The sequence below is a fragment of the Artemia franciscana genome, unplaced genomic scaffold (genome assembly GCF_032884065.1).
Source record: "Artemia franciscana unplaced genomic scaffold, ASM3288406v1 PGA_scaffold_1180, whole genome shotgun sequence".
NCBI lineage: Eukaryota > Metazoa > Arthropoda > Branchiopoda > Anostraca > Artemiidae > Artemia > Artemia franciscana.
In genome coordinates this window covers 527990-551348 of record NW_027062618.1, presented here as the reverse complement: position 1 = coordinate 551348, position 23359 = coordinate 527990, and the positions used below count along the sequence as shown (strand labels likewise).

Genomic DNA, 23359 nt, shown 5'->3' with positions numbered 1-23359 from the left:
CTCCTCAAAAACAGACCCTTAAATATAATTACACTAAAGGCGAGTATGAGTCTTTCCGAAATTTCATTTTATCACTATGTATCACGAAACAGTTGAGGGAAAATAAATATAATGTTAATGAGGTATTTGAGCTGATTCATGAGGCTTTGGTAGTGGGTCAAAACAAATTTATTCCGACTATAGTATAGTCAGCTCTATAAAATAGGCAAACTCTTCCTCGAGAAATTCTACAAGCTATTAGCGAAATAAATTATCGGTGGCGTGAGTATATTAAAATAAGAAGCACTGAGTCATGGATAAGATATAAAAGAGCAAGAAATAGAGCAACTAGGCTTCTTCGGTCAAATCGTGAGGCACTTGAATGTTCTATCATTGCATCAGCTCAAAGTTGTCCAAAAAGGCTTTAGAAATATATAAAAAAAAAAGACTTCACAGTCCCCATCCTCAACTTCATTCACTGACCCTGAAACACAGACAAATATAGATAATGATAATGAAAAAGCTGAACATTTTAATAAACTTTTCTCATCTGTTTTTACACGACCTCACAGTGAAACTCCTATTGATCTTAATTTTTCTACCAATTTCACAATAGATTTTGATGATTCTGACTTTTGATGATCAACAAGTTTTTGAGGTCTTGAAGCATCTTGACACAAATAAATCACCAGACATTCATGAATTTTCAAACCATATGATCCGAGAGCTTGTAACAGTACTCACTGAACCACTGACATATTTGTATAATCTGTGTCTGGCATCTGGTACTTGCCCTTTGGCATCGAAAAAAGCAATAATTAAAACAAAAAACAAAATAATAACAAAAACTATAGACCAATATCAAACACTTCAATTTTTTCCAGAGTTATGGAAAAACTAATGGTCAAGAGAATACAAAATTATTTCGAATCAAATCTTCTTTGACATCCATCTCAACACGGTTTCCGTAAAAAACGTTCATGTAATACACAGCTTTTGGAAGTAATTACTGACTTCCATAGGATGGCACATGAAGGTCTACAGTTTGATTGCATTTATATAGATTTTTCTAAGGCGTTTGATAAAATTTCCATTCCGCTTTTACTTCAAAAGTGTGAGGTATATCACCTTGGTGCCAGAACGTTGAATTGGATTGGTGATTATCTAACAGGCAGGACCCAGAAAGTGATTGTAGGTAATGCTTTGTCCTCTGCTGAGATAGTTTTAAGTGGCGTTCCACAAGGTAGTTGCCTTGGTCCAGTACTTTTCTGCCTTTTCATCAATGACTTGCCTCTTGTTGTCCACCATTCCACAATTAAAATGTCCGCAGATGATGTAAAGCTCTACCGCTCCTTGACAAAGTCAGATGAAGCCTCGTTGCTTCAAAAAGACTTGGATGCAGTGCACAATTGGTGTAATGCTAACTCCATGTTTGTCAACGAAAATAAGTGTAGGGTCGTCTATTACTTCGGCAAAGTAGAACAAAGTTACCAATACCATCTTGCTGGACATTCGATCTTACCTGTTGAAAATGTCCGTGACCTTGGTGTTCATTTTGATTCTAGTCTTAGGTTTGACAGGCATGTCTCTGAAGTAACTCGTAAGGCAAACTATCAGCTATTATATCTTAGACGGAATTTCCGTAAGTTTAATCTCCGTTCATTCATTGCCATTTATAAATCAACAGTTCGACCGATACTCGAATACAATTCGTCAGTATGGTATCCATTGAATAAAAATGACAGAGTAAGGGTTGAAAAAATTCAGCAAAGAGCAACTAAGCTTGTACCTTATTTGAAACATTTGCCGTATGAAAATAGACTGCACAGGCTAGGATTGTCAAGTCTTCAAATCCGAAGGGATAGGGCAGACATTATTAACACATTCCGTATAATCAAAGGCATTGACAATATAAGTACATCACAGTTCTTCACATTTAATGACACTAACAGGACCCGTTATCACCCACATAAATTGTACCACTCACTTTCAAAAAGGAAAATAGGCCAACATTCATTTTACAGCAGGGTATGGAAGCCATGGAATGACCTTCCACCTAAAACATTTCTAACAGATGACATAAACACATTCAAAACAAAACTAGCAGAAACAAATTTTCAAAGTAAATCATTTTTAAATAATTTTTAGTATTATTTGTCAGTGTTTGTTGTAGCCGTTATTTGCATTGATTTGTCTGTGTGTATTATGTTATCAGTATTGTCATAGTTTCTATTTATTATGTTTATTGCGACAAGCTTGAAAGCTTACCGTATTTGGTATTAATAAATAAATAAATAAATAAGGCTAATTTTCTCAGGCTCTTATCTTTTGATGGGTAAGACTAAACTTGATGAAAAGTATATATTTAAAATCAGCATTAAAATGCGATTCTTTTGATGTAGCTATTGGTATCAAAATTCTATTTTTTAGAGCTTTTGTTACTATTGAGCCGGGTCGCTCCTTACCACAGTTCGTTACCACGAATTGTTTGATAAAACATTCGCTACAGCTCTTCTATCAACAGAATCAATTGCCCGCTCATAATATATAAAACTGAGGACTAAAGATGTTTACTCAGGAGGACTCAGATGATAACTCAGGTACTTCTCAATTATTAACCTAAGAGTGAAAATTTGGTCTACACATCCTCTACCCTTCCTAAAACCGCAGTGTTCTGCTCTTGTAACTTTGTTTACAGCCATCTCTCCGTCTAAAAAGCATCATATTACTAAGTAATTTGCAAGTAGCTACAGATACCTAGCCAAATGGCTCGATAATTGTCACACTCTCTTATCGCCTTTCTATACAGTGGTTTAATTAGTTTTTTTTTCTAAAATCCCTCAGAACCACCATACTTAAGAAACTCATTTACCACACTATCAGCACTTGGGGCTTTATTATTTTTTAAATCCTTTTAGTACTGCCGCTAATTCTTCCTCACAAATCAAATCATACATCGCATCCAAGGTATCACAAAACTTTTTTAATTTTTCTGTATCATGTTTCCTATAACGGTATCTCGGTTTAGCGCATTCTCAAAATGTTCAGCCCATCTTTCAATATCTCTTTCCTTATTATTAATTGTGGCCCCGTTCCTCTCTTCAACAGGGACAAGTCCGGATTGACCTACTCCCTCTAAATTAATTCTAGATTCTTAAATTAATTCTAGAATCTTCTAGATTCCTGACAATGGGTCTAGAATTCATACCTCCTTACTTCATATTTTAATGCGTTTTCTACTATCTTTATGGCCTTACACAAAGCTTTTTCACTGATATTCCTAGCTGCATTCCCAATTTTCTTCTCTGACAAATTATTTTCCTAAAATTATTCCATCCGTCTTTTACATTGTCAAATTTTAAACTCTTCAATTTAGTATTCAACTGCTCCTGAAAAGGTTTTCCCAAAGTCTCATCCTGGAGTCTATCAGCATTATAACTTCCTGGTAGGTAGTTACCCTTCCAGAATTTCAGCCTTGAGTCAACCCTATACGCTACTAGAGATTTTGATGTTACTTTTAACATCAGTAACAGCACTGGTTATGGTGTGAAACTACATCCAATTGAGATGTGTATGATTTATTTAAGCCTTTCATTTATCAGACGTGACAATACTTAATTACACTAAAAATGTTTAATCACATATAGTTATTAATCGTAAGTTTTCATCCCTTATTCAAAACCTCAAATCCCTAATTTACCTAACGCACGTATATAGATTTACTTAACAATGACCTATTTGATTGGAAAGTTAGTTCAGCGTCCTTTTAATGCTTGGCTAGTGGGTTAGCATTAAAAAAAATAAAACGTTACACTTTATTGTACTTTTTATTGCTTTTACTTTTATACTACATATACTTTTTATATTTTATTTATTTTTAACTCTATATTGTGACCTTGTATATTAAGGTAGCAACGAAATAAGGAAATAACTTATGATTATGGTTGTCGGCATTAAAACCAAACTCAACCCCCTATTGACGAATTACTTCTTGAATTTTCTTTGTTGCAAGCAGGGTAAGATTTAACAAGTTATTCCCTCTTTCTGTGACCTAGAAATTCAGTTTGAAAAATGATTTTTTCTAAGAGAGAACCGAAAGCTCTTTATTGACTTTTCTTTCCCTTTAATATTTTCTTGTTAAACAAATCAAATAACCAGCTAATGGAAGCAAATATTTTCATTCTCTGATAAGTTATGACAAATAAAAGAGAAACTGAGATGCACCTTAATTAATACAGATAGAAGAAAGAGATATTGATGATAGTAAAATAAACAAGGTAATTCTTGGAGCGCTAACACACCCTTAAATTCAGAATAATTTTGATATTTTTTTAGTTTTCTATGTTTTATTTTTTAATCCAGATAAGACAGTCTGGTTCTAAATACTTAATTTTGATTTTTTATATTTGATATTTTGATTATTTTGATTTTATTTTGATCTACATCCCTCTCAGCTTCCCTGAAGTTTCAACTTTGCACCCTATTTTATTTTTGAGATATTGCATTTGTGTTAATTCGACAGCTTGGATGAACCTAAAGTATTTCGAATATATATATATATATATATATATATATATATATATATATATATATATATATATATATATATATATATATATATATATATATATATATATATATATATATAGATAGATAGATAGATAAGTGTATTTCAAAAACCCATGGGCCATATACACAAAAAATATAAATAAATAACAATCAAGCAAGGAAATTAAACAACAGTATGAATTACAAACATGCACAAAACAGAATACAACGCGAAAATGCCTAATCTAACAACAAATAAATTAGTCATATGAAACTTTTTCTTCTTATTAAGGATTTATCTATATACACTCCCACTCGAAATATTGTGGTTGGGTTACTATTTTGCAGAATACCCGGAAGCATCAAATTAATCCCATGCAAGTAAATTTCCCGTAAATCCAAGAGCACAGGGCATTTCGGGAGAAAATGGTCCAAGTCTTCATCATCGTCTTTACAAAGGGGACAAACATATCGCCTGTCAGGACCAACTATCATTTTATTTTTGTCGAAAGTTTTTTGCCTGTTCTGGATTGGAAGACAATTCGCCCTAAGCTGAATCCAACGACGTAGAATCATAGCCGGTAAATTAAATTTAAAATAAAATTCCTCTCCAAAACTAGGTTTTGCCTGATTATAATGTTGTAGGGTTGTAGAATCTAAAACCATCCCTTGCCAATGCTGAATTTCTTGACTCTCTAATATAAATCGTACCTGGCTTTCTAAATTTGTTGGTGTATCACTAGAGCAAAGACCATTATTCCATAAATAAGGCATTCCTACTTTTTCTAGTAATGATTTAATTTGGGATGGCCACGAGGTTTTTAAACCACATTTCAACATCTGTTCATATGCCGCTCTTAGTAGTCTATCTTCATTACACTTAGTTAACTTCAACCAGAATCTAAGCATTAAAATATACCTACATAGCCTTAAAGAAAACAGGCCCATATCACCTTTCATAGTCTGTGAATGAGTTGTCTGATGTATACCAAACACTCTTTTATAGTACTGGAGCTGAAGGGACTCCAGTTGCTGCACCGTTTCTCCACCCCATATCTCTGCTCCATATTCTATCACGGGTAAAATTTTTGTGTTAAATATTCTTTTATGCATTTTTAGGTTTTTAATCCCCATTATCGTCGGGTTTCTAAATATTGCTGACATGGCCACCCTACCTCTCTTAATTATTTCATCAACATGACTCCTTAGGCTTCCATTTTCCGATAAGATAAAGCCTAAATATTTTATTCTTTTACTTATAAATAGTTCCTTATTATTAAATTTAAATGTATATTATATATATATATATATATATATATATATATATATATATATATATATATATATATATATATATATATATATATATATATATATATATATATATTATATATATATATATATATATATATATATATATATATATATATATATATATATATATATACATACATATATATATATTATATATATATATATATATATATATATATATATATATATATATATATATATATATATATATATACATATATATATATATATATATATATATATATATATATATATATATATATATATATATATATATATATATATATATATATATATATATATATATATATATATATATATATATATATATATATATATACTAGCTGTTGGTGGGGGCGCCCCAACCCAACACCTAGTTGGTGGGGGCGCTTCGCGCCCCCCAAGCCCCCCCCCCCCCCGTGCGCGTAAGTCGTTACGCACCATATTAGTTACGCGCCATTGTAGTTGTGTCCCTGTGTCTCACCTGTGAATATAGATAGATGTATATATTTTTTTAACTTTGTAAAACTTGCGAATATACAACATTCTTCGATGTCCCATTGTCTGTGCTTATAAATAGATTGTCAGGTTTACCGACTCTTGAACATGCAACATGAAATTTTCCATGGGAAAAACAATCCGTATTCAGATCTATACCTAATTATTCTAATGATTGCCCTTGAGCTTTGTTGATGGTGATTGCTAATCGAACATTCCCTGTGTCCCCGTCGTCATTTATATATACCCCTGTGCCCCCGGCATCCCCGTTGTAGTTGTGTCCCTGTGTCCCGGTCGTCATTTATATTCCCAGTATCCCGGTCGTCATTTGTGTCCCAGTCTGTAATTTCTCTTTGAGCGTCCCGGTCGTCATTTATATTCTCTGTGTCCCGGTCGTCATTTGTGTCCCGATGTCCCGGTCTGTAATTTGTCTATAAGTGTCCCGGTCGTCATTAATATCTCCCGGTCGTCATTTATATCTCCCGGTCGTTATTTGTGTCCCAGTCTGTAATTTCTCTTTGAGTACCCCGGTCATCATTTATATTCCCTGTGTCCCGGTTTTCGTTTTCTTTTTCTCCTTTATTTTTCAGTTTTTTCCTTTTTTTGTTTTTTTTTCTTTTTCAGTTTTTAGTTTTTTTTAGTTTTTTTAGTTTTTTTATTAGTTTTTTTTCTTTTTAGTTTTTTTTGTAGTTTTTACCTTTTTTTTTAGTTTTTTTTAGTTTTTTTAGTTTTTTACCTTTTTTTAGTTTTTTTTAGTTTTTTAGCCATTTTAGTTTTTTTAGTATTTTCTTTTTAGTTTTTTTTGTAGTTTTTACCTTTTTTAGTTTTTTTTTCTTCTTTTGTATTAATGCTAAAGCCAAGGTTCGAACCTGGAACCTCTCGGACCTAGAACCTGGAACATAACGCTTTACCAACTCAGCTACTTCGGCTTGAATACATTCGTTTTTGAATTGGTATATGATGAAATAATTCAGACGTCATATAATGACGTCACTCGAAAGACAGACAGACAACTTATTTATATATATATACTAGCTGTTGGGGTGGCGCTTCGCGCCACCCCAACACCTAGTTGGTGGGGCGCTTCGCGCCCCCCCAAGCCCCCCCGCGCGCGTAAGTCGTTACGCGCCATATTAGTTACGCGCCATTGTAGTTGTGTCCCTGTGTCCCACCTGTGAATAGAGATAGATATAAATATATGTTTTTAACTACGTAAAACATGCGAATATACAACATTCTTCGCTGTCCCATTGTCTGTGCATATAAATAGATTGTCAGGTTTACTGACTCTTGAACATGCAACATATAATTGTCCATGGGAAAAACAATCCGTATTCAGATCTATATCTCATTATTCTAATGATGTGTCCGTGTGTCCCGGTCGTCATTTATATTCCCTGTGTCCCGGTCGTCATTTGTGTCCCGGTGTCCCAGTTTGTAATTTCTCTTTGAGTGTCCCGGTCGTCATTTATATTCCCTGTGTCCCGGTGTCCCGGTCGTCATTTGTGTCCCGGTGTCTATATATCCGGCCTGTGCCCCCGGCGTCCCCGTTGTAGTTGTGTCCCTGTGTCCCGGTCGTCATTTATATTCCCTGTGTCCCGGTCGTGATTTGTGTCCGGGTGTCCCAGTCTGTAATTTCTCTTTGAGGTTCCCGGTCGTCACTTATATTCCCTCTGTCTCGGTCGTCATTTGTGTCCCGGTCTGTAATTTCTCTTTGAGTGTTTTTTCTTTTTAGTTTTTTTTTAGTTTTTTACCTTTTTTCTTTTTTCAGTTTTCTTTTTCTTCTTTATTTTTCAGCGTCACTATGAAGTACATATCGACGAACCTTTGTTTTTTTAACGTAAATCTGGTAGGCATTGATGACCTTATCCAAGTCAAAATCCCAAACCCAATCATCATCGCTATCATTTTCAGTTTTGATATGTTTTGACTCTCGCTGTCCAGGTGGATTTTCATCTAACTGCGCGGTTTTGCATTCTTTAGCCGCAAGCCTGTTTTCTTGCTGTTCTTGTGATTCCCCGGCACGCTTTCTTTTCTTAATTTCTCTATCAGCTGCAAGCCTGTTTTTCTTGCTGTTCTTGTGATTCCTCGGAACGCTTTCTTTTCTTACTTTCTCTATCAGCAGCAAGTTTTTTGGCATAAACTCTTTGAGCAGCTTCCTCGGCTGTTGCCATTGTAGGTTCTTCAGTCATTTTACAATTAAACATTTTTCCGTGAACAAATGTCTTAAATACCGTTAATGACGTCACCGTCAAAGCAAAAATGACGACAACTAATTTCATGACGTCAGCCGACACAGAAACATGACGTCACCTGATCCACAGACAGACAGACAACTTATTTTTATATATATAGATATATGTATATATATCTATCTTCTATATATATAAAAATAAGTTGTCTGTCTGTGGATCTGTGGATCAGGTGACGTCATGTTTCTGTGTCGGCTGACGTCATGAAATTAGTTGTCGTCATTTTTGTTATGACGATGCTTAGTATATTGTAAAACACATTAATTTGGTTAATAATATACCATTTAAAACACCAAAATGAACATGCTGGACTAGTCACTCGGTGAGAGAGGGTGTCAGAACGGAGAATGAAGGTCCCAGGTTCAAATCCTGGTTAGGCTAAAAAAGGTAAAAAACTAAAAACTAAAAAAAAAAACTGAAAAAACTAAAAAAAGGCAAAAACTACAAAAAAAACTAAAAACTAATAAAAAAAAATAAAAAGGCTAAAAAACTAAAAAAACTAAAAAAACTAAAAAAAGGTAAAAAACTAAAAAAACTAAAAACTAAAAAAAAAACTAAAAAAAAGGAAAAAACTGAAAAATAGAAGAGAAAAAGAAAACTAATAAAATTAAGAATAAAAATAAAAAAAAATAAAAAAGATAAAAACTAAAAAAAAAAGTAAAAAGAAAAAACGAAAAAAAACTAAAAAAGCTAAAAAAAAGGTAAAAACCAATAAAAAACTAAAAAGAAAAAAAGGAAAAAAACTAAAAAAAAATTTTCATCTAAAAAACTAAAAAAAACTAAAAAAGGTAAGAACTAAAAAAGAAAAAAATAAATGACGACACTCAAAGAGAAAGCGACCGGGACAAAAGGAATGTTCGATTAGCAATCAACAAAGCACCGGGACACAGGGAGTATAAATGACGACCAGGACATTAGTAAAAAAAAAAAACTAAAAAAACTAAAAAGAAGGTAAAAACTACAAAAAAACTAAAAAGAAAAAAAAAAACTAAAAACTAATAAAAAAATTAAAAAATCTAAAAATCTAAATAAACTAAAAAAGAAAAAAAATAAAAAAGGAAAAAAATAAAGGAGAAAAACAAAACTAAAAAACGAATGTATATACAGACCGGGACATCGGGATACAAATGACGACCGGGACACAGGGAATAAAAATGACCATACATAAGCCATAATGACCAGGACATAAGTAAAAATATAAATGACGACCGGGACACAGGGACACAACTACAACGGGGACGCCGGGGGGCACAGGGGGATATAAATGACGACCGGGACACCGGGACAGGGAATGGTCGATTAGCAATCACCATCAACAAAGCTCAAGGGCAATCATTAGAATCATGAGGTATAGATCGGAATACGGATTGTTTTCCCATGGACCATTATATGTTGCATGTTCAAGAGTCGGTAAACCTGACAATCTATTTATATGCACAGACAATGGGACAGCAAAGAATGTTGTATATTCGCAAGTTTTACGTAGTTAAAAACATATCTATAATATATCTATCTATATTCACAGGTGGGACATAGGGACACAACTACAATGGCGCGTAACTAATATGGCGCGTAACGACTTACGCGCGCGGGGGGGCTTGGGGGGGGGCGCGAAGCGCCCCCACCAACTAGGTGTTGGGGTGGCGCGAAGCGCCACCCCAACAGCTAGTATATATATATATAAATATATATATACATATATATATATATATATATATATATATATATATATATATATATATATATATATATATATATATATATATATATATATATTGAAACATTCCAATATATTTTTACGTTTGTTAGGCCACAAGGTCAATAAGAGTGACAATCAGTAACCATGATGCGTTCCGTCCACTTCTCCGTCGACGAATGCCATTTGACAATATTGCACATATTAGTCGTAGACTCCCCTAAATTATCTTTGTAATATTATTACTACTAATAAATCATTGTAGTACCCTACCCATCCCTCCTAAGGCCAACAAAGCAACGTAAGCTACTTCTCATCCCAATTTGTTTAATGGGATGATTAAACTCTTCATTCAATCCCGGGAAGTCCTGGTTTTCGTATTGCCCTTGTTAAGATGGATGACCAAAAATCTTTTAGGGAATCTATTGTTGACAGATCCTTTTAATAGAAATAATACACAGTAAGACTAGTAAATAAGTTCTATGTACTGCTTTATTAGTCTTCTTGTCTACTGATAAACGAGCTGCTCATAAGCCAATTTAACTTATTTAGTTTTACATTTTTCTAAGCGTTAATCACTTCATTGGTGATAAATTTAGCTGTGGTAGCAAACACGTCTTCCACTATGCAAATATAGTACCTAGGCATGCAAAAACATTGCTTTTGATTTTTTCTTTCATGTAGATAAATATTTAACTGACTTGTCAGGTTTTTACGTTCATATTAACCATTTCTGTCTTGTAGGAAGTCTTTTCAAAAAACAAAAAAGTGTGCTGTTATAAATCTTCCATGGTTGTAAGCAGTTATTTTTGGACTTTATAAAGCACCTCTGACTGCTAAAGCATTTGAATTCAAAACAGTACAAAACTATGATGAGTCACCAGATTGTTTCTCCATAACCGTTTTATGTGCTGTATTTTGTATTTTATGAGAAATTCATTGTGAATAATGATCTTTACACAAAAAAATTGCGGGAACTCGTGAATAATTGAAATATAAAAAACTATTAACGATCTGATTTCATTAACTGTGAACTAAATGTACTTAGATAAACGTTCCCAATGGGCAAAACCTTTCAAAATGAAATTTTTTCCTTCTCTGAAAAATGGGATATTTGAGCAAGGATGCTCGTTGGATAATACAGCCCGCATTATAGGACAAAGAAGGAAGGGCAAAAAAATAAAATTGTATAATTTTTTAATCCTCAAGTTATATCTTGAGAATAGTTTCAGCAGTGCAATATGCTGAGTAAACATTCTCTCGAAGGTTTGCTTACTTTCGAATATGATGCAGACTAGGGGAAATGTGCATGATAGGATTGTGTGTGTGTCGTAAGAAGAAATGCTATGCGGTGGAAATCAGTCACGTGTTTCCGAGCAAGTCACGTTCTGAGATGTATAATAGGTAGCAAATAGGGGGAAATCCCTTGCTCTTTCCATTAACAATATGATGTAATATTTTATGCGATATTTTCTTTTTTGTAAATTATATTCGGTTTGTTTTGACCCGTCCCATGTATCCGATTCATCTACTTCGCTTATTGACAACATTCGTTCGCCTTATACATATGTTACACGTTTGTGATTATGGATGATATATCAGATCATCATATAATTATGTCGGATTACAAGATTTAAAAGACTGTGATTAGAGAAATTATTACAAGAAAGAGAAATTATCTCTTAAAAATATATATAGTTTAAAAGTGGCCCTTGGTAACTTAGGTTTGAGTTAAGTTTTAGAAGAGGGAGATCAACCTTGGATTAATTAAATAAAAAAAACTATTTTTTTTATTGAAAGTCAGGAGCGACATTAAAACTTAAAACGACAGAAATTACTCCGTATATGAAATGGGTTGTCCCCTCCTCAACGCCACGCTCTTTACGCTAAAGTTTTCAATTGTTTTAAAAAGTAGAATTGTGGCAACGAGTCAAACTTTAGCGTAAAGAGCGAATTTGGAAACTTAAATATTTAAAATCAGCATGAAAATCCGATTCTTTTGATGTATCTTTTAGCATCAAAATTCCGTTTTTTAGAGTTTCGTTTACTATTGAGCCGGGTCGCTCCTTACTACAGTTCGTTACCAAGAACTGTTTGATGAGTCACTTCTGAGATCAATTAATGAAAAGAATTGTCTATATAAGTTAAGAATGAAATATCCAGCACCTGGTAATATTATACGATTTGAAAATTAAAAAAAATTGCTGGTAAAAACTCTTAGAATGAATGAAAGCAAAATGAATGAAAGCAGATGAATAGAAAGCAGATCGGTTAGGAATGCGGATTCACCTAAAAAGATATGGGATTTAATTAAGCAAGAGATTGGAAGCAATTGTATTAATTTTTACCCAGAATTATTAATATGTAAAAATGGTCTTAAATGAAAAGGCCATGAAGCTATTGCTGAAACTTTCCGTAGTCATTTTGCTAGTCATGGTAATGATGTTACTCGGATCGACTTTGTTTGATCGAATCGATATTACTCGAGATCTTGGCTCAACTTCAGCTCATCAAACAGTTCATGGTAACGAACTGTAGTAAGGAGCGACCCGGCTCAATAGTAAACGAAACTCTGAAAAATGGATTTTTTTTTAGAAAAGATACATCAAAAGAATTAGATTTTTATGCTTATTCTATAATTTTAATCAAACTTAGTCTTACCCATCAAAAGTTATGAGCCTGAAAAAACTTGTCTTATTTTAGAAAATAGGGGGAAATACCCCCTAAAAGTCATAGAATCTTAACGAAAATAACATTATCGCATTCAGCATATCAGAGAGCCCTACTGTGGAAGTTTCAAGCTCCTATCTATAAAAATGTGGAATTTCGTATTTTTTGACAGAAGACCGATCACGGGTGCGTGTTTATTTATTTGTATTTATTTTTTTCCAGGGGGTGATCGTATCGACCCAGTGATGCTAGAATGTCGCGAGAGGGCTCATTATAACGGAAACTAAAAATTCTAGTGCCCTTTTTAAGTGACCAAAAAATTAGAGGGCCCCCTCCCACGCTCATTTTTTCCCAATGTCAACGGATCAAAATTTTGAGATAGCCGTTTTGTTCAAAATAGTCCAAAAACCGAATAACAATATCTTTAGGGACGACTTACTCCCTCAATGTCCAAGGGGAAGGTGCTGCAAGTTACAAAATTTGACCAGTGTTTAGGTATAGTAATGGTTATTGGGAAGTGCACAGACGTTTTCCGGAGGATTTTTTGGTGGGGAGGCGGGATTGAGGGGATGGGTTACGTGGGAGGATCTTTCCATGGAGGAATTTATTTTGGGATTAGATAATTTCCATGAAGGGAGCGCAGGATATTCTTCCACTATTTGAAACAAAAACAAAACAACTAAAAAATAAATATGGACAAGTTTTTTCAACTGAAAGTAAGGAGCAGCATTAAAACTTAAAACGAACAGAAACTATTACGCATATGTGGGGTTCATGTCCTCCTAAGAACCTCGCTCTTTAAGCTAGAGTATTTTTTAGTAATTTCAACTATTTATTCTATGGCCTTTGTGATTCAGGGCTCATTCTTAAAGAATTGGGACAAAAATTAAGCTTTAGTGTAAAGAGTGAGGTATTAACGAGGGGGCAAACCCCCTCATATACGTGATAAAAATATACAAATATAGAAGTTCGTTATGTAAGTTAATTCGAAAGTTACGTGTATTTTCTACAAATAATTACGTTCGTATAAAACTAAAAGTTGTAATTGCCTTTTTAAGTAACCAAAAGATTGGAGGGCAACTAGGCCTCATCCTCCACCCTTTTTTCCTCAAAATCTTCCGATCAAATCTAAGAGAAAGCCATTTAGCCAAAAAAATTAATATGCAAATTTCGTTTTAAGTATTCATTTGCAGACAGCCAAAATAGAAAAATATAGTAATTCAAAAATGTTCAGAAATTAAATGAAAAAAAAAACAACTTTTTTAACTGAAAGTAAGGAGCGACATTAAATTTTAAAATTAACAGAAATTGCTCCGTGTATTAAAGGGGCTTTTCCCTCCTCAACACTTCGCTCTTTACGCTAAAGTTTTTTACTGTTTTAAAAATGTAAAGTTGAGAGAAAGAGTCAAACCTTAGCGTAAAGAGCGGGGCGTTGAGGAGGGAAAAGCAGCTTAATTTCTGTTCGTTTTAAGTTTTAATGTCGCTCCGTACTTTCAGTTAAAATACTTGTTATTTTTTTTTTAATTCATATAAAGAGTACTTTCCTCAATCAAAGGATACAACTATGTTTTTGACCCCAATTAGTTTTGATGAATTCCAAAAAGTTATAATAAATTTAAAGGGAGGTAATTCACTAAATTTCATCCAACTGTATAAAAAAGGTGATAAAGCCAATATTAATAATTACCGACCTGCTGGAATACTTTCTCCTTTATCAAAGATTTTAGAAAAGTTATTACAAAAAAATTTTGAACTTATTCCGATAAAAGATTTTTTAACCGAAAGCCAGTTTGGTTTTAGATTGGGTTGTTTTGCTGAACAAGCAGTTGCAGCCCTTTTGCTGAAAATTAATGATTAATTGAATAATGGTAATTATGTATCATGCATTTTTAATGATGTAAAAAAAAGCATTTCATTCTAAAAAAAGCTACGTCATTCCATTTTCTTCGAAAGATTGAATAACTCCTTAATTCGTGGAAGAGCATTGGATTTAATAAAGTCATATCTAAGAAATCGCAGATTCTAAGAAGAATTTCATGACCGTCTGTCTCAGCGTAATTCCCTGGATTATATTGGAGTGTCCCAGGGGTCTATACTTTAAATGTTATTATTTTTGGTTTATAAAAATGATCTCTCTAATTGTCTGTCCTATAAGGATAGGCTAGCAGTTATATTTGCAGATGATACAGTGGTATCCGTTGAAGCCAAAACCCCTTCATTATTGCTTGAGAATTTGGTGGGTGAAACGAATTCAGTTATTCAATGGTTTTTACTTGAAATTTTTTTTTCAGTATTATTTTTGGAATTTGCCATGCTGGGGTAGCTTCTTTTGTCCCTCGCCTTCTACATGTTATGATGTTTTTGGTTTATCTTTTTAGCCTTCTTTTTGAGCTCAGCTTCCTGTTGGCTTTATTTAATTATTTGTTTTTGTTTATTGTGAAAAATAAGAATCTTGAATCTTAAAAATATCAAAGGGGTTAACCACCCTCACCACCTGGCGTACATATCAGAGTGTCCTCAGTTAAGCCACTGGCTCCAAAAGACCACCTTTCAAACATCCTTTCACTGCGCGTGGCGTTCATCATCTCCTGTGGAAGATCTTTGAGAGTGAGAAACCCCTCCTCAAAAGGCAGACACCCCGCCATTGCTTAAACCATAAAGAAGATATCCGAGCAGCACACACATTAATTCTAATCCTTTTCCTTTCATGTTGTTTTTATTATGGAGAAGCAAGTTCGGTGTAGCTCCTTTTTTGCATAAGAATGTTTAACTTAAATTTTTGCCGTTATTTAAATCTTTTTTGTTTATTTTAAATATTTATTTGTTGACAACATACTAATTTAGAAATACTTTTATTTGTTTATTTTGCTATGTAAATATTTATTTGGAATATCTAAGTGAATTACCCAAAAATTTACTTATTTAAAAAACTATTTATTTGAAAATTTTAGAACATTTCATAAACTATTTATTAAAAATATTTTATTTTTGCTCTTATCTATGCTTTGTTCGTCCATCTTTCTTTTGCTAATGTCTACTAGTCTTTGCCCATCTTTTTGCAGTTTTCCACCATTGTTAAATTTGATATGAAGAAATAATCGATTAAAATGAGAGTCTCATTAATTCTAGTAACGACAAGCTTTTTTGACATTTCAGGTTGGTTATAGGAATCTTGAGTCAAATTATGAAGAAAGAACTTTGTCTAATGATTGATCCTTCCGATTGTTATTCATGGCGATTTCCTGGCATGTCGGTACCAGGTTGTTGAGGAGGGGAAAAACCTCGGAGGTCCGATGTTTTGGTGGATTATATTTGAAAAAAAACAAAATTACATAATTTTTATAAGCAAATGCTACAAGTTAGGGGGAAACCGTCAAATATTGAGAATATGGAAAAGTAAACATAGGCTCAAAAGCTCTCACCTAGAATATATGTCTTGCCATGGTAGTAAGGAATACTGAAGAGGATTCAAAGTCATTTCTTTCGTAATTTCGGTCATTATGATATATGTTTGCCTAGAACCGAAGTGAAGAGGATAACATGAGCATAGCACTTGGGCAATATCATTGGTTTCTATGTTCACCAATAGGGACAGTGGGCAAAAGAGTCAGAGCCAGGCAAAGTTAAATTAGGGTTCAAAAGTCGTAAGGCTTAAGAAAAAACCTGAAACCCATTTTCAATTTATATGTTTTTATCAGAAAGTCGTGGCTTGAGAAATTTTGGGTTTAAGAGGCTAGTAACGCTCCCTAAATTTAGGGTAGCTCCAGATATGGTATGAACACTGAACAAAGAAAAAACATTTAAAAAGAAGTTTTTTCGAATGAAAGGAAAGAGTGACGCTAAACTTGAACTGGACAGAACTGCAGAGGGCTGGCCCTCCTGAGCTCCCAAATTCTTAGGTAAAATTTGAATTTTTACACCAAATGTTTAAGAACGCTTGCTCAAGCACAACGGCAAATTGGCTGGGATAAAAGAAAAAAAAAGTCCAAATTTCACAATATCTCAAGAACAGTTCAATTGTTTCAAAAGATAATAGGTTGCACAATTATCTTACTTACAAACGCTTCAGCTTAGCACTATAAAACTCTAGTGTAAAGAGTGAGGGGTGACTTCTAGAATAACTGTTCGTTTGAAGTTTTAAGGTCATTGTTTACTTTCATTTGAAGAAACTTGTTCTTTCATTTATTTTTATTTAACATTACAGAAGTTGCATGATCTTAAACTAAAACAAAATTTACATGTTGATAAAGCTACTTTTAAAAAGCTACTTTTGCTCTTGATGCTAAAAAGATCTTCATCCCTTCGTTACTGGATTTATATCCAGGAAAGCTGAAACTTTTTGTTTAAAATGTTAATTTTTTTTTTCGTTTTTGATGAACATCTAATCTTATGTTTTTCAATTTTTTTGAGTCTTGAATAACGTCTTGACCATGACAGAAGAGATTTTAGATCGCCTGTCTAGTTTTGGATTTGTCAAATGGTAAATGATACTGTGAATGCCGCTAATGACTGATTTCCTAATTTGCTCCTGTAAATTAGTAGCTTGTCGTGGAATAGATCTTTATTTTCGGATTCTTCCTCATATATTAAAAGAGTAAATGAGACAAAATCCACATATTAAGCGTTTTCAGGGTTCATTGTCAGACTCTTTGGGGAATTAGTCTGTTTCTTCATCTTCAGTGTGAACATGAAGATAATAAATAATCTAAGAAATAAAAAGCTGTTTGTGATGTAATAATATTTAGGCTTTATGAAGTACTTCAATTGTACCCATGGCTATATCCAAGATTTTTTTTTGGGGGGGGGTTACAAACAAAAGTTTTAAAAACGTTCAGAACATTTTTATTTGCATCTTTGTTATGTTTTTACCGCAACATCAACCCAAATGATTCCCCATCCTTAGTCCTGGACAGGGCTACTTGGAGAAGACTGACGGTGTTGTCAACCAGTTCCCTTTACGCTGGCGACCCTGCTGAGCAAGAGCATTAAGTCAAGTCAAGTATGTTATGTTTTTACTAGTCGAACAAATATTTTGGGCGAAGGGAAGGGGGTTCAAACCCGTTAAACCATCGGGGTACGGCCTTGATTGGACCTCACGACAATTTTTCAAAAAGTTCTGGGAAATGTTTTTACTTTTAAATTTACAGAAAATTATATTTTGGCTAATACAGATACAATGGACGATGTTGTAAGTCAACACATTTTATCGCATTTGAAAAAAGGGTGCCAATTGACCAAAAAGAAGGCATGAGAAGATGCAAGGATACTTGTCATTTTTTTAAAGTTACCATTTAAAACGAAGTTTTTTGAATCTAAGAGGTGGTGAAATTTTCATTTTTTTTCAATTTTTTCAATTAAAAAAAAAAATGTTTTTGAAGCTGTCCCCTTAACATCCTAGTTAACATCCCTGCATTAAACAAACAAATAACTCATTTTCTTTGGCTATTAGATGTATTAAATCGAACAAAATTATTTTTGTCTATGATTTTTTGTCGGTTCGTGGAGAGGAATTCTTCGTTCAATTTCACGGTATTTCAAGGGATCAAAATTTTCCAGAATACGCATGTTCTTACCAAAGTTCCCTAGCTTATGTAAGCGTTTATAGTAATTATTTATATGTTAATAACAAACTTCCAGGTTCTTACTTTTTCTAAATAAATAATATCTGAATCAAACGCTGCCCTTCGATTTAACAAATTTCCAGATTCTGACCACAGTTACTTACCTTATTTAAGCGTTTATGGTTATAGTTTATAAGAACTTCCAGGTTCTTTTCCCTTAAAAGAAAAATAATTTCTGAATGAACACTGCCCTTCGGTTTAGCAAACTTCCAGGTTTTTACCAAACTTCCTTGCCTGATGTAAGCGTTTATGGTAACTGTTGATATGGTAATAACAAATTTCTAAGTTCTTACCCCTTCTAAATAAATAATTTCTGAATCAACGCTACAGTTCAATTTAACAAACTTCTAGGTTCTTATCAAACTTCTTTACCTTATATAACCGTTTTCAGCAATCGTTTATATGGTGATAACAAACTTCCAGTTTTTTGCCCCTTCTAAATAAACAATTTTTGAACCAACAATACCCTTTGATTTAACAAACCTCCAGGTTATTACAAAATCTCCTTGACTTAGATAAGTATTCATTCTTGATGTTTATATGGTAATAACAAACTTCCAGGTTCTTATCCCTTCTAAATAAACAATTTCTGAATCAATACTATCCTTCGATTTAAAAAACTTCCGGGTTATCAACAAAATTCCTTGCCTTATTTAAGCGTTTTTAGTAATTGTTTATATGGTAATAACAAACTTCTAGGTTCTTACCCATTCTAAATACACAATTTCTGAGTCAACGCTACTCTTCGATTTAACAAATTTTCAAGTTTTTACCAAAGTTCCTTACCTTATGTTAGCGTTTCTGGTAATTGTTCATATGGTAATAACAAACTTCCAGGTTCTTAGCCCTTCTAAATAAAAAAATTTCAATCAACGCAAGTCTTCGATTTAACAAAATTTCAGGTTCTTACCAAAGTTCCTTCCCTTATGTCAGTCGTTTATATGGTAATAACAAACTTTTAGTTTCTTACCCCTACTAAATAAATAATTTTTGAATCAATGATTCCCTTTGGTTTAACAAACTTCCAGGTTTTTATCAAACTTCCTTACCTTAATTAATTCCTTATTTAAGCTTTTGTGGTAATTGTTTATTTGGTAATAACAAACTTCCCATTTCTTACCCTTTCTCAATAACTATTTTCTGAATCAACACTACCTTTTGATTTAAAAAACTTCCAGGTTCTTACCAAACTTCCTTACCTTATTTAAGCTTTTATGGTAATTTTTTATATGGTAATAACAAACTTCCCTTTTCTTACTCCTTCTAAATAAATTGTTTCTGAATCAACGCTACCCTTCGATTTAACGAACTTTCAGGTTCTTACCAAACTTTCTTACCTTATTTCAGCTTTTATGGTCATTGTTTATATGGTAATAGCAAACTTCCCTTTTCTTACCCTTCTAAATAAATAATTTCTGAATCAACACTAACCTTCGATTTAACAAACTTCCATGTTCTTACCAAACTTCCTTACCTTATTTAAGCTTTTGGCTTGAGAAATTTTGGGTTTGTGTTAAAAAAAAAAAAAAAAAACAATTTCATAGTATCTCAAGGATTGTTAAATTGTTTCAAAAGGCAATGGGTTGCACAATTATTTTACTAATAAAAGGTTCAGCTTAGTACTATAAAACTCTAGTGAAAAGAGTGAGTAGTCACTTCTTGAATTACTACTCGTTTGAAGTTCTAAGGTCATTGTTTGGTTTCATTTGAAGAAACTTGTTCTTTTATTTGTCTTTATTAATATTACATAAGTACATGACCGTCACTAAAACAAAATTTACATTGAAAAAAGCTACTTTAAAAAGCTACTTTTGCTCTTGATGCTAAGAAGATCCCCAATCCCTTCGTTACTGAATTTATATCAAGGAAAGCTGAAACCTTTTGTTTAAAATGTTTAAATGTTTCTAAAACGTGTTGAAAAAACATCTTGAATAAAAATGTTAAAAAAAAACTTCCCTGTTTAACTAGTGGACTCTAACAAACCCTATTACGCGACACCTCAAACCCTTTTATGTAACAACCAAATTAAAACCTTCCTATTACGTAACAACCAAAGTAAACCCTCCCTATTACATAACAGACACCTGTACCTAATAAAAAACATACGTAACACCCACGTGTTCCCCCCTGCTTCTGCGTAACACTCACATGTGTGTCGGGCTGAATTACAAGCTGGGTCTCCCCACGGACCCCTGAAGTCTATTATGTCACGCGAGATTGCATCATTCCCAAAATATCTATCTAGTCATGCAAGATTGCGTGACCCTAAGTTCCAATTTACGTAACAGACACTTGCATCTCTTAGAAAAAAAACTAAATGACGTAACAAACTCCTGCTGGCTGTCGTCGGAGTGACAGGATATGTATCCCCTGGAATCCAGGGATAGGACTTCCGTGGAATCCAGACATAGGACTCCTGTTTAAACCATCTTGGGGATACTACCAATGCAATGACCACTCCAACGCTTTGATTCAATCAAAAAATCCCAGTTTTGTTGTGTAGTAGGCAAGACAATTTATCGATTACTCTCTAGTGCATTTGCAATTTAAGAATTTTTTTCCGTCTTTTTCGTTTTTTAGTAATTTTTCGCCATCCGCTATATCTCATTACTATTTCATTCTTCAAACTAATGATTCTTACTTGCAATATTGAAGACTGAGACTGCAGCAAACCTTTCCTTCAAAACAACCACTACCACCAGAATAGTCACAGCTTCTGAAGCTGTTTGTTCCCTTATGTTTTTGTTTATTTTACATATGTTTTAGCCGCGTTTCTTTTTTTCTTAATTCGATGCCTACTATTATCAAAAACTGAAAAGCTCCATATGAAGTTTTTTTCTTATCAAAGATTGGGTTCTAAATTTTCCGTAAATTTCTTAATATATAGTTATGCCAGTCTCCACTTATTCATTTAAAGTAAATATGTTTAATTTTCATTGTCCTTGGTGCTTTTAAGCTTATTAAGTCAATTTTATCACCGTGACCGGGTTTTTATCTTTATTTACAGAGGCAACGACTGGTAAGGTAAGGTAAAGGTAAAGGATACGGCATTAGACTTTACAGTCCCTACCGGCGGTGCTGATCTAAGAAAAAGCTGAGATCCCTTGTATTTCTCATTTGACAGGCGCCGTACTCTCTTACTAACTTTCCTTAGCTGAATTGGGATCTCACAAGATTTCTTCAGTATCCTAAAGAAAGTTATCCGATAGAAATCGTGATTAGAAATCGTGATTGTGATCGTTAATCGGATAATGAGAAGGATAATTTGATTTTAACTTTTGATAGTGCCAGATTATAGTGTGGGTTAGTAAAGCGCTATTTACGGTAAGATTCTTATTCTTAAAAATTTATTTAAGCAATGCAACTTCCCATAAATCAGCATTAATAGGACAACTTCCCGAAAAAGTAATTAAGAGATTAATAAGAAAGAAAATAAGCTGATTGTTGGAATGATAATTTGGAGGTAATTAAACTCAAAGTATTATTTCCTTGTTTGGGTTGGCAAGGCATTATTGATGGTAAGGCTTCAGTATTTTAGAACCACTGCAAGTATATCAATAAAAATGGCTTGATAGGCCGTATAGGTATAAAAAGGGGGGAAAAAACCATGGTACATTTTCTGTGGATATCAGAGACAAAACACATTGCACCTTCCCCTAAATACAAAATGAAAAAAGTCTAATACACCCTAGCCCCCCAAAAAAGTTGAAAGAGTTACAAGTTGATCCCCCAGCCATGAGGCAAAACACGTTACATTTACTGAATTACGTGTGAAAATCATCCCTGTTTAATGAAACTTAATGATTCCTTGCATTCTCTGTAATAAGGAATAGCTCCTTATCTTCGAGCATTAAAAATGAAGTATTTTGCTCTATTGTAAGGATTTAAAACCATGAAATTGACTGTAAACGTATACTCCAGATAAATACTCACTTCAGGGAGGTCTCTGCAGTCCATAATATCATAATTGTAATATCCATAATTGTTCAGAATAGTTATTGGCAGGCTGTCACGGACGCTAAAAGTAACTTTTTTGCTTTGATAGTGTATACTACATGAAATAAATTTTTTTGGATAATCTAAGTGATCCTCATTCTCAGAAGAGCTGGCGAATAAGAGGAATGAATCATCAAACACGTTTTCTGGAGCAATTTTGACTCTTCTAATATTAGATCATGTTCATCTCTTCATGGTCTTTGGGAAAAAAAACTTGAAACTCTCCCAATCATAACGCACTTTGCATTGAGGTCTATTTGACTGTCTTAATAATCCTGTTTCATTGCTTTATGAAATGAAGTTCCAGACATGTCGCTATTTTGTCATTATTTTGTCAATGGTAAAGCTAGACGTTGTCAAAATAAATAAAAGACAGACTTTAAAAAATTTTGAAACTGCTAAATACTCAGCTGAAATAATGGTATTACATACAGCAATCATAAAACCTTAAGTTTGTGTGGTACGAATACGAGTACGAATTTTCGAAAACATGGCTACTGAAAGCAGAATAAAAAGAAACAGAAGTAATATGATTAGAATCTGCTTTAAGTAGCCATGTTTTCGAAAATCCTAGCCACAAAATACTTTTTGGAGAATCCGCCATTATTAGCAATGATCTAGGCATAAAGCAAGTAGTTCGAGAAGCAATTGAAATCAGACTTAAGATTAATAATAATATTTCCTTCAATAGGGATTTAGGAGAATATTCATTGAATGCTTTATACACAAATTTAATTAAAAATGACCCTACAAAATATTTTAAAAAACCAATAGATATTAACACA

At 33.3% G+C, this 23359-nt stretch overlaps 1 protein-coding gene and 1 long non-coding RNA gene across 5 annotated transcripts in view; one reads left to right on the top strand and one right to left on the bottom strand.

Moving 5' to 3' along the window:
* Window positions 1-253: 253 nt before the first annotated feature.
* On the bottom strand, window positions 254-22672 carry LOC136041234 (uncharacterized). Its single transcript, XR_010620979.1, has 2 exons — window positions 22512-22672; window positions 254-463 (listed from the first exon to the last, which is right to left on the bottom strand). It is a non-coding gene; the product is annotated as an uncharacterized LOC136041234 (long non-coding RNA).
* LOC136041233 (transient receptor potential-gamma protein-like) overlaps window positions 21684-23359 on the top strand; it is a 239030-nt gene continuing 237354 nt past the window's right edge. For 2 of the 4 annotated variants that reach the window (XM_065725827.1, XM_065725822.1), the window contains exon 1: window positions 21747-21902. The gene's annotated coding sequence lies outside the window, so the exon portion shown is untranslated. Of the gene's footprint in view, window positions 21903-21955; window positions 22042-23359 lie in introns of those variants that run through there. The other 2 variants (XM_065725825.1, XM_065725826.1) reach the window with 2 other exon arrangements.